General features: G+C 40.6%; 1 protein-coding gene across 2 annotated transcripts in view; it reads right to left on the bottom strand.

The window, feature by feature from the left end:
- GPR19 (G protein-coupled receptor 19) overlaps positions 1–5,919 on the bottom strand; it is a 29,630-nt gene extending 23,711 nt beyond the window's left edge. Inside the window, exons 1-2 of one of the 2 annotated variants that reach the window (XM_033222829.1) lie at positions 5,774–5,919; positions 3,110–3,266 (exon numbers count right to left, since the gene is read on the bottom strand). The gene's annotated coding sequence lies outside the window, so the exon portion shown is untranslated. Of the gene's footprint in view, positions 1–3,109; positions 3,357–5,773 lie in introns of those variants that run through there. The other variant, XM_033222828.1, reaches the window with a different exon arrangement.
- Between the last annotated feature and the right edge of the window lie 6,757 nt (positions 5,920–12,676).

Below are 12,676 nucleotides of genomic sequence, written 5' to 3'. Positions count from 1 at the left end.
TTGATCATTCCCCTGGCAGGCCCTGACTCATTTGTCAGGGTTTACTTGCAGGCAAGCTGTTGTGTCTGAAAGGCAGGACTCAGGTATCACTTTCTCATATTCTTCACCCATGCTCATTGTCTCTCTTCTTATTTCTGTTTTCACCCCTCACCTCTAGGTTGAAATCATACTTGGCAAGGCCTCTCCTCAAGGGGAAACCTCTCCACTTTCTCTCCCTCTGTTCTATCCTCCCATTTAGCTGGTTGACTAGGTTGCCCCCTTTTAGATTCCAGAGGGATGCGTAGGAAGCGCAGCTAGGCTTCCAGATCCATGCCTCATGTGTGTGCTAGCCCTGCTTATCTGAGAAGCCCTGCATGTGTGGGGGGCATGTAGCACTTGCCAGCTGGTTTGTGCTTCCATCAGGGCTGTTGTCTCTTTTGTGCAGCTCGCTCAGCAGGTAATGCTTGAGGTGAGCAGCATGAGCTGGTAGAATTCAAGGACCCACACCTTATCTATAACCCCTTAATGATTTAATTAGATAGAAAAATCATAGGTTATATTTGTGTGTATTATCAGGAGGGTGACTATTTTAAGCCTTACTATCTTGCTAATTTGAATTTAAATCCTGACCAAGCTTTCAAAATGCTCCAGGACAATCTTCTTCATAAAGAACAATCTTCTTCAGTCATGCCATGGTTTGGGAAAGGCAGTCTGATCCTAACCCACACTGACCCTCAAGATCCCAGAGTTCCGTAGGAAAGAGTCCTGCAGTCCTGTGAGCTTTCTATTCAGAGTTCTAAGGACTGGGAGCCAGACTGAATTAGGAGAGAATTGCCTGGGGCAGGAGTTGACTTCTCAAGACATTCACTCTCAAACTGAGTTGAACTGTTTCAACACTTGGAGATGGGACCACGCAAAGCATCAGAAGAAAATAAGACTGTTAGGGGTGCTTCCATCTAGATATGAATAAAAATATCAGGAGAACTTCATTCTAAATGTAAATAAAAATGTCAGGGGGATTGGTGATCTCCAGGAAATAATTTATGTATACTTTCTAAACTCGAATTTGCTGCTGCTCCAGGGCCAGTCTAACTATATAAACTTCAGATATAATTTTGACTGTTACCAAGTTCTTACTACACATGTGTCTCCTCACTGTCCTCCCTATAAATACATGCAAAATAAAACAGGCATGGACTCCCAAATTGGCACCAGCAGAATACTGCCATTGTGTTGAGTCTCCTCAGACTTCATTCACAAGAGTATATTGAGAGCTCACCATAAATCAGGCCTAGTGATAAGTGCTAGAAATCCAAAGAGGAAAGGATACCATCCCTCAAGAAGCTCACTCATGTGACTGTAATAGCATAAAAGTGTTACTTGTCCCAGAGAAACGTAGATTTCAGCAGGGATCAAAGGCTTAAGCTAAAAGACTAAAGTTCAATATTGTGGAGGACACAATTACTTTTTAAAGTACTGCGCAATGAAACCCTGAAGGGAACTAGTAACTTTTTAGTTTTTCCATAGCTTATAGGAATCGGATCAGTCATCTTTTATTATCAAAGGCCAGAAGGAAATCCACACAGATCAAAAAAGGAAATCTCTATATCTCAGAAATTTCTAGCAGTTAAAAAAAGTTATTAGCAAATCTCCTCTTTTACCCTTAAAAACCTAAAATAATTTGCAAAAGAAACCTATTCCCTTATTTTAAGGTATAATATCATTTTAAAACAATACATCCAGTCAGTTTGATATTACAGTTTATATACATAGTTTTAGAAGTTTTTAATCTATTTATTTTATTTTGAGAACTAGGTAGGTGCTTTTAAAGACAACATGCTTAGGCTGGCCTTGCCGGGTTCTGAGGATGGAAGAGTGTTTCTAGGTTCGATTTTTTAAAAAAACCCATGACATAATTCCAGATTTCTTTTTCTTTAGACATCAATTGGTCACCATAGTAACATAGCATTTTACTACAGAGATCTATACAGCACAAGGGAAACAGAACAGCAATTACTTACTGGGTTACTTGGGGGTACAGAATGTGACTACAGGGATAATTTAAGATTAAATATAGATTTCTCTGGGGATCTGTTTTAGCAAAGCAAGCTGATTCAATCTTCTAGTAGCGTCAGTTGAACGAAATTTGAAGCCAAATTGACTGCTGACATCATTTGAAATAATATGAGGAGGCAAGCAGCATAGATCAGTGGTTAAGAGCACGGGCTTTGGGGTCAAGCTTCATAGGTCCAAGTTCTGTTTCTACTATTTGCTAGCTGTGTGACCTTGGGAAAGTTCCCTAACTTCTCTGTGCCTCTGTTTCTTCATCTCTAAAATGTGGGTAATAAAACCTTCCTCAAAGGGTTTTTATAAGGATTCAATGACTGTTTGTGCTTAGAAGAATGCCTTGCACATTAGCAAGAACTTTCTTAAGTATTTGTTAAATAAAGACATAATAAAATTTAAAGGGGCCCCTCTCTTTGTGCTGAAAATAGTCAAAGACATGAAAATTTGAGTTTATGGCTGATTATTTTAGCCTGTAACTTTGATAGATTCCTTTGAGAACTTCCCTAGGGTCTTGTGGCTAGCAATTCTACAAGATGTGAAATTCTGTGGCAGTCTACTGTCCTAAATCAGAGCTGGGAACAATCACAAGCAGCCCTGGTACCAGGAACATCAGAAGGAAGATGATCACATAGCACAAAGGAACAGCATGCCTGCCCACTTTGGCTCCCCAAGCCACTGCCAATAACCTCTGGGCATAGCATAAGCAGCTGAAAAGGGATGAAACAGGTTTTTATTGCAGTGATGCTGAAACCTAGTTGGTTTCAGTAATTTTTTCCCCTCTTTCCAGGATTCAAGGGGAAAAAATCCTTTTCATCAATGAGTGCTTTGTTTCATTAATTATCACCATACACAATTTCCATTCAATTTTTCAACAGGCACATACTCTGACAAATTTTCATTTTACAGAACTACCTAGGCATCTTTTCTGGACTGGTAACAAACCTAAAGCCTCTAACCAGCATCTAAGGCAGGACAAAATCTCTAAATTGCCTGGAGAAAAATAAGGCATTATGTCCTCTGAGCCAAATTTCAGTCGCAATACCAAGGGATTCCTATCACATACCTTCATCCGGACTTGATTTCAGAGACGTTCTCCTTAGATCTTCTTGGTCAGGAATAGCCCTTGCATACGAGTTTGGAGAATGCCATAAACCACCAGGAAAGCCTGGAAACACATTCATTTCTGTCCTCTGCCTTTCCCTTGGCTCACAGCCTGCTTCCTGTTAGGGAGACAAGATGACGCTGTGCAGGGTAGACTGTTAAACCATCTTCCCGCCCCCAGCCCCACTCTCTTGTTGCCCCTCCTTTCTCCTTTCCAAGGCTCTGGAATGTGTCACATGGGAAATGGATCATGTGGCTGAAGGGGAGAATGTGGCCATCTTCTCCCTCCCTTCCCCCACTTTTCCTTTCAGGAGCAAAGCAGCAGAAATCTCTGCCCTGATTGGCTCAGACCAAAAATCTCCATATGAAAAGGGGAAGATTCAATCACCCAAACCTCCTTCCTTCTCTATTTTTTTTTTTTCTATCTGAAGATTTTATCCTGACCATTCAGAGTTGCTCAGTATGGAAGATAAATGATGCTTTCTTAACCTCAACCCCTCTCTTTCTTTCTTACAGTCAGTACCCTGACCTGGCAAGGTGTTCCTTAACCTGCCCTCTGGATCCCCCTTAGCACACATCTGGGACAATGGAGTGTTCAGCACCACGGACAGCATTACACCCCCTTCAGTGCTTGTTAAAGCCATTTGTCTATTTCACTCTCAAGTAAATAATAATATTTTTAAAAATTTCCCTGAGGTCCTGTGCCTAAATATAAACCACATCATATGTTTAGGGCTCTGACTTCCCCTACTATCAGTTTACTGTTACCTTATAAACACAAACATAATTTTTATATTTCCTTAAACCCAAAAGACTATCCCATACCTACCTCCCTGTCCCCATCCCATCACCCATCCTCACCCTTTAAATATGATCTATTTTTTTTGTGTGGGGGGAGGGAGATTTCTGTAACATAGTTTACTGTATGCCCAAGTATCTGTGCTTATGGGGAAAAACCACAGAAACACACAGGAATTCTGGGGTATACTAGTCTAGATATTGTTAGCCCCATCCCTAGGTCTCAGGCAAGGCTGAAGTGGAGAGGCAGGGAGGGAGCCTGGTTGGAGCTGTTTTGTGCAGGGTCTATCCTGCTTTGCTGACGTCCTCGTTGCCATGGTGCTAGGTAACTGCTGAAGAGGATGATTTCTTTTAAAACCGGTCACCATGGGACGCTGCTGACTAAAGAAAGGAAGAGGGAAAAGGGCTGAATTACTGAGGAGGGATTTCAACTAGCATTCTCAGAGCCAAATTGGATTGCTCTTGGTCCTCAATCTTGAAAGGAATCTAGGAATTAGTATGGACACTGCAATAGTTACTCTCCCCATCCTCCACTGCTTCTTTCCTTCAAAATATAGTTAGGGGCAACTGAATGAGAATTCCAGCTTCACAGATTGACCCTGAAGTGCCATCACAGGGTGGTGGAAAGAACTCAAGAAATCTGTTTCTCCTCAGGTTAAAACATCTGACCTTTGGGAAGCCATTATCTAAGTCCTAACAGCCTTAATTGGGAGATACTTTATAACCACACCTGATTGTCCATACTAGGAACAATGTGTGGATTCTTTATAACACTATGGGAGAAAAGACAATTTTTAAAATATGAGTTGCCGAATTACTTTAAATAAATACAAATTTTATTAATACTTGGATAGCATTTGGACTACTCCAAGTCAGAAATATAAACTGGCTATACATTTGTCTCATAACACTGGCATATAACTTATTGTTTCTAATTCAGAATCCTAACCAAGGCAGTTCAGAATATTTATTTTTTGAAAGAGGAATGCTGACTTGCAATGTGTAAAAACGAAAACTTTGTAAGCAAAGAGGTGGCACAGGGAAGCTGGAGTATAATTTTCAAGAAACTGAAGGTTCTTCCTGGATCAACATCCTCATCGTATTTTCTACTTTTATTTTAGGAGGAGTGAGGTTAATTCTAGTTTTCCTATGTAAGACTCAGAGAAATTCAACTGTTAATTTTAACACTTGACATTTTAAGAAAATTCATTTATCAAGAAAGTTAGATATTGAAGAAATTCTTTGAGTCAGCAGGCTGGTGACTTGGATATCATCTCCTCTCTTAGTCAAGAATAATTACAACAACAATAAAAACAACTAATATTTAACATATGCCAGGTATTTACATACATTATGTCATTTAATCCTATCAACCCAACAAGACGAGTACTATTACTGGCATTTCTGTTTTACAGATGAAGAAATGGAGGCTTGGGGGGATAAGTAATGTGCCCAAAGCTGCATAGTGTGGGAGTTAGGATTTGGAACCACTGACTCAGCCTCTAGAGCAGGCATAGTGTACTATTCTCCATCATGAATAGACTAGACTAAAATAACTGGTCAATTTAATGTGTTGTGACTTACTACTATGGCCCCTTGACATGAGAAATCACAAAGATTGTTTTAAATTATTTGAGACCAAAAAAATGACCAATGTATTTATTCCTTCCAGGATGACTGCATGTATATATTATGGCTTAATGATATTTAAAATCATTTTGTAAGGAGCCATAACCCAAAATTGTATTAAGGATGGTCATAAAACATGTTACATAATATACTAATTCTGCTTAAAAGATATTGCCAAAGTTATAATCACCAAACTTACTCCTGACATTGGAAGAAGATAAGGAAACAGTTGTCTTCCATCCGAATGCACAAAATTCCACAATACTTGTGCACCTGGGGTAATATTCTGAACATGAGTGATGTGATCTTTTTCTCATCTGCCTGGGGAATCCATTTGCCCTGGAGATAGGGTTTTGACACTGTTTAGATGTTACAAAAGGAATGGAAAAAAAGAAATTAATATTTGGCTTCTGAAATTCAAAATAGTAACAATACAATAGGCTTGAAATCCAGGCTATTGTTTTGAAAGCCAGTCTCTAAATTCCTTTATTTCTGTCCTTAGCTTGTCATCAACCAAACCTGGAAGACTTTGCTCAGTGTTCTGTACTATAGACCTCTGGCTTCATGCAAAAACTTTCCAAGAAGTCCCAAAGCATGCAGAGTTTTATGGGAACTAATTTCTAGATCCTCAACTTCTACAAGTATACATTCTAAAACAGCTTTTCTGAGAACTGGTGCAGTCGAGATGCCATGCTCGTTTTTGGTTTCCACTTAGCTTTTCTTCCATCTTACCATAGATTGCCGAACCTCTCTTCCACCTTTACTTCAAATCCTGTATTGCCTGCATTTTAAAATATCCTGGGGACCAAACATAGGAATAACTGAAAATACTGGGGGTAGTATTGAGAAAGTGAATAGCTCCAGTAACTGGGTAACAAATCCTTTTAAAAATCAGGAGCTTTCCAAGTGCTTTCAACAAAATTGGAAACAAACCACTACCCAGTGGTCCACTGAGAAATTCATTAAAATGGTTTTCTTAAAAGATGCTCTTACCGGGCACAGTGGCATGTGCCTTTGTTCCCAGCAACACAGAAGGCTGAGGTGGGAGGATCGCTTGCACCCAGAAGGTTGAGGCTTCAGTGAGCTCTGATGATGCCACTGCACTCTAGCCTGGGAGACAGAGCTAGACTCCGTCTCTTAAAAAAAGAAAGTTCTTCCTTACAGAAAAATGCTAGTTAATAAATACAGACTACTACAGTTAGAACACCATTTTTGCAACCCCCAGTGAAATAACTGACTCAGGAAAAGATCACAAAAGGTGTTCAAAGCATAAGATGAAAAGTTGTTGAACAGGTTCTTTGCAGCTTACAAAGTGCAAAGGGTTGTGTGTCCTTTTTCAATGGAGTGATTGGGGGGGTCATCATCTTACCAAGTGACCAAATTTCGTGTTACTAATAGTGAGATAAGCTGAAATTACGTGCCTAACATGAAATGATGTAACCTACTCAATGTTACTGAAGTATTCTTTCTAAAAATGTTTAACCTGAATATAATCAAATCTATACATATAATGTCGAGGTTTTTTTTTTTTTTTTTAATAAAAAGGCAAGGGTTGGAGAAACAAGTTATAAGATATTATGAGGAAATAACCAGCCAAATTGAGAATGCAGAATAGTCTACAAGACTTAGACTCATCAAAAAGTCAAATCATGAGATAAAAGGCTGCCTACCACAGTGAGTTACCTCCATGTTGAGAGCAGTGCTCAGGGTAAGGGACTTCTGCCTTGACTCCCTTTTTGAGACAACTGCCCAAGTCCCTCATACCTCATTCCTTGCATTTCTATGGCTGTTCAGGCCAAGTCCACAATAGCATGGTCAGACAGAGATATGACAATCAATGATTCCAAGCCTTTCTGTTCCCTTGAAGGATGCTTGCAGGGGCCGTTGAAAATAATATGCTAAGAATAGATAAGGCTCAAGGACAGTATCTCTAGCTAGTTGCACTTTCAATGAACTCCAGTAGTCAAGGACAGTATCTCTAGTTGAACTTTTAATGAACTCTAGTAGGCGCCAAGAAGGCAGACAAAATAAGAAAGAACTTAGAGACAAAGAACTAAGCAGAAGGTTATATCTGGGTGCAGAAAGTTTGTTTTGCATTGTGTTATTTTTGCTGACGTGGGGTTTATGGAGTATAAATAAAGTGAGGCGGAGGCTCTAGGCGCGGCCGCCATGTTCTCTGTTTGTCTTTGTCTCTTGTGTCTGTTCATTCTCCACCACCCCCGGCACGGTCCCCAAGAAGTGGCGCAGCGAGCAGGGTGCACAGGGTGAGTAGTGGGGAACAAGAAGGGGAACCCCCTAGGAGCGGGTAAAACCCAGGAATTGTTAAGGGGAACCTTCCTAAGCTTTCATTATGGGGAATTCCAGTTCCTTGGCCTCAGAATATTTAAGATTATTACAAGGGCTTTTACTTTCGATTGGGGTTGATGCAAAAGAGAGAACTTTGTGGAAATTGTTTGCTCATGTGGAACAACATTGCTCTTGGTTTCAATATCAAGCTGAAGTACAATTAAATAAGCGAGAATGGCAACAGGTTGTTAAGACCCTTCGTCAAGCGCATCAGCGCAGCGATGTAATGTCAGCACCTTTGTGGGCCCTTTGTGCCTCTATTACTCAGGCTTTGGAGCTCTTAGAGACAGACTCTGAAAAGGGGGAAGGCGGGGATGAGGAGTCTTTGAAGTCTCCGATAGCCATTTCCCCTCCTTTAGATAATTCTGTAACTGAAGGAGAAGGTCCTTTGTGTGATAATGTGTCTCATGAAAAGGAATCAGAAATTCAAAAGGAGCTTCAGCCGGTTGTTCAATTGTTACAACAAACTTTACAATTGCAGTTATCTCCCCCTCAACCTTCTCCTCCACCCACTCCTGTTTTTACTTTTCCCGTGGTTCGTCCACCCTCATCAGTACCCAAGGCGGAGGAGGAGGATAGTTTTCCACTACCACCACCGCCGGTGGAAATGCTGCCTCGTTCAGGCACGGTTTTTGCTGTTCCCGCTTCTACTGCTAAAGCTATAATTAAGGTATTGGATTCTCAAGAGGATGAGGATCCTCTACAATTGTTCCCCATTATTAGGCAACCTTTTGGTCCTAATGACCAATTTCCTCAAGGGGGTATAAATGTGCAGTATAATGTTCTTCAATTTAAATTTCTTAAAGAAATGAAGGCAGCTATTGCTAATTATGGCCCTCAATCTCCTTTTGTCATGGGGCTTCTAGATTCTTTCTCCTCTGAGAATTTGTTTTTGCCTCTTGATTGGGAGACTTTGGGGAAGGCTGTTTTGGACCGCTCTCAGTGGCTTCAGCTACGCAGTTGGTGGCTGGAAGATGCCAAAGAGCAGGCCCGCCGCAATGCCACTAGAAATCCTCCGGGACCAACAGAGGAGCAATTAACAGGCACTGGTCAGTTTGCTATCGTAGCGGCTCAATCTGGACTTGAGGACGTGGCATTATCACAAGTTAAAGCACTTTTTTTAAAGGCTTGGTGTAAAGTAGAACCATCAGGAAAAACTGCCTTGTCTTTTGTTAAGATTTTGCAGGGCGCAAACGAACCTTATCCTGACTTTGTGGCTCAGCTCCAAGATGCTGTAATAAAGACTGTGGGTAGTGGGGCTGCAGGCCAAATCCTGGTAACCACACTAGCTTTTGAGAATGCTAATCAGGAATGTCAGAGGTTGTTGCGTCCTCTAAAGGCTGCTGGAAACTTACAAATAGAAGATTTTATTAGAGCCTGTGCAGGAGTGGGAGGGGCTGCCTACAACGCTCAGTTGTTTGCTGGAGCTTTATCTAAGGCATTCATGGGAAAAAAGGGAGTTTGCTTCCAATGTGGAAAGACCGGTCATTTTAAAAAGGAGTGCCGTAAGTTATCTAATAGGAGTGACTCCTCCAAAGTAGAATTTAAAAAGCTTCCTACTGAGCCCTGTCGTCGTTGCGGCAAAGGGCGACACTGGACTAATGAATGTCACTCTAAAGTAGACAAAAACGGTAATTCTCTCACCTCCGGATCGGGAAACTTGCAGAGGGGCCCTTCAGCTTGGGGCCCCAACAACAATACAAGCCCTCTTCATTTGCAATTTCCAGTCAGCTCAGGGGTCCAGCATCAGCAGGCCAGTCAGCCAATGTTAACCCCCAATTTTCATTAGCTCAGCTTTTCTCTGCTACTTCCGGTAGTGCCGCTGCTGATGTGGTGATTTTACAGGCTGTTGAACTCACCCCAGAAATGGGAGTTGTTAAATTGGCTACAGGTGTTTTTGGGCCATTGCCTCCACATACTGTTGGATTGCTTATAGGACGCAGTAGTAGCATTTTACAGGGTTTACAAGTTCATTTGGGTGTTATAGATTCTGATTATAAAGGGGAAATTCAAATTATGGCTCAGGCTCATAAACCTATATCCCTGAAAGAGGGGCAGCCAATTGCACAACTCCTTGTACTACCCTATTTTCAGTTTCCTTCACGGAGGCAAGAAAGAACCGAAGGTTTTGGAAGCACGGGTAAACATATTTTTTGGGAAATTTTAGTAACTCAATAAAAACCTTTGTTTCCCTTCGAAGTAGAGGGACAAATTTTTCAGGGCTTGGTCGACACTGGAGCTGACGTTTCCATTATTGCCTCCGATCAATGGCCTTTGCAGTGGCCTAAACAGCCTGTTGCTGTTTCTCTTACAGGATTAGGTTCCACCTCTGAGGTGTATCAAAGTTCTCAATCCTTAAATTGTCAAGGGCCGGATGGTCAAATGGCCCAAGTTCAGTTTTATATTGTTCCTATTGCCCTAAATTTATGGGGGCGAGATTTATTGCAACAATTTGGAGCTTTTGTTTCTATTCCTCATGTCTCTAATTCTGCCAAGAATATGATGTTCCGCATGGGCTACAATCCCCTTGAAAAATCTTTAAACATGTAGCCACTGTTCAGCAGCCTCAAGCCCTTCCCTTGACATGGAAAACTAATATTCCTGTATGGGTTGAACAGTGGCCTTTAACACGTGAGAAGCTTGAGGCCTTGGAAAACTTAGTTCAGGAACAATTATCCCTAGGTCATATAGAACCTAGTACTTCTCCATGGAATTCCCCTGTCTTTGTAATTAAGAAAAAAAAAAACGGTAAATGGAGACTATTGACAGATCTTTGTGCTATTAATGCATGTATTCAACCCATGGGATCCTTACAACCTGGCCTTCCTAACCCTTCTATGATTCCTCAAGATTGGTTACTTATGGTTATTGATTTAAAAGATTGTTTTTTTTCTATTCCTTTGGATCAAAAGGATTGTGAGCGTTTTGCCTTCTCTGTCCCTGTTTTTAATAATTCTCAGCCACTTTCTCGATATCAGTGAAAGGTTTTACCTCAAGGTATGTTAAACAGCCCTACCTTGTGTCAAGAATTTGTCCATTGAGCTCTGAATCCTGTTAGAAAATGTCATCCTTCTGTTCTTTTATATCATTATATGGATGACATTCTTCTTGCCACACCCACCAAAAAAGATCAGCAAGATGCTTTTACATCCTTACAAACGCAGCTCTCTTTATACTCACTTAATATTGCCCTAAAAAAATTCAAATAGATTTTCCTATTCAATATTTAGGTTATACCTTGGGAGCGCGAAATATTCGACCCCAAAAGATTCAAATTCGACGCGATCATTTAGAAACATTAAATGACTTTCAAAAGCTTTTAGAGATATTAATTGGATGCATCCTGTTTTAGGAATACCAACGTATCAGTTACATCTTTTTTCTATTCTAGAAGGAGACAGTCACTTGGACAGCTCACGTCATTTAACTCCTTTGGCTTTACAGGAACTCCAGCTTGTAGAAGAACAACTTCAAAAGGCCCATCTACATTATATCCTTCCCGACGTTCCCCTTTCCTTTTGTTTATTTCACACTTTACATTCTCCTACAGGTATGATTCATCAAACAAATCGGCCGTTAGAATGGATTTTTTTATCCAACAAAACATCTAAATGCTTGACTACTTATATGGATCGTTTAGCTGAATTGATCATCAAAGGATGGCATCACTGTAGACAACTCTGGGGAGGAGATCCTTCCTTCATTATCTCTCAATTCACTCATAGTCAGATTATTTATCTTCTTGCCACTTCTGATTCTTGGCAAGTTGCTTGTGCCTCATTTGTCGGACAATTTTCTACCCAATATCCTAAGTCTCCGATCTTTTCATTTTTTAGACAGCATTCTGTGTTGCCTTTCTCACCAATATCTTTATTTCTTGTTCAAGGCCCTACCTTTTTTACTGATGCTAGTAGCAATGATAAAGCTGGATATTGGAGTGTTCATCAATCTCGAGTTACAGTTTATCCTTATCCCTTGGTGCAACAGGGAGAACTGTTTGCTATTCTCATGGTCTTACTTGATTTCCCTTCCACCAGTTGTAACATTGTTAGTGAGTCTCAATACGCCGCGTATGTTACTTCTTATATTTCTCAAGCCACTCTACCTCTTTGTGCTACTTCTTCTCTTCAAAATCTCTTTTCTTTGTTGTCCTCTACTTTGAGCCAACATCGAGCTCCTTTATTCATCACTCATCTTCGTTCTCATTCTCAACTTCCTGGACCGTTAGTTCATGGTAATGTTCAGATTGATTCACTTTTAATCAGCCACCTACAGGCTACAGAACAAGAACATGCTCTACATCACACTAATAGTTCTGGCCTTCAACGACGATTTCATTTAACTCATAAACAAGCTCGTTCTCTTATTCAAGCTTGTCCTTCTTGTGCTTCTTTGAGCATTCCATCTTTCCATCCTGGGGTTAATCCGAGAGGTACTCAAGCTAATCAGATTTGGCAAATGGACGTCACACACGTCCCTTCTTTTGGATGATTAAAGTATGTTCATCATACCATTGATACTTTCTCTCATTTTCAATGGGCAATTCCTTTGCCATCTGAAAAAGCTGATTCTGTTATTACTCATTTCTTAGCTTGTTTCGCCATCATGGGCATTCGTCTAATACTTAAAACTGATAATGCCCCTGCCTTATGTTTTCGTAAGTTACAAGTTTTCTTACAGCAATACAATATTCAACATCTCACCGGTATCCTGGGCAACAGTCAAGGTCAAGCCATCATTGAGCGCGCAAATTTAA

The sequence above is a fragment of the Trachypithecus francoisi genome, unplaced genomic scaffold, assembly GCF_009764315.1.
Source record: "Trachypithecus francoisi isolate TF-2019V2 unplaced genomic scaffold, Tfra_2.0 Lachesis_group11, whole genome shotgun sequence".
In the NCBI taxonomy this organism is placed as follows: Eukaryota; Metazoa; Chordata; class Mammalia; order Primates; family Cercopithecidae; genus Trachypithecus; species Trachypithecus francoisi.
This window is presented reverse-complemented; position numbering and strand designations above follow the sequence as displayed.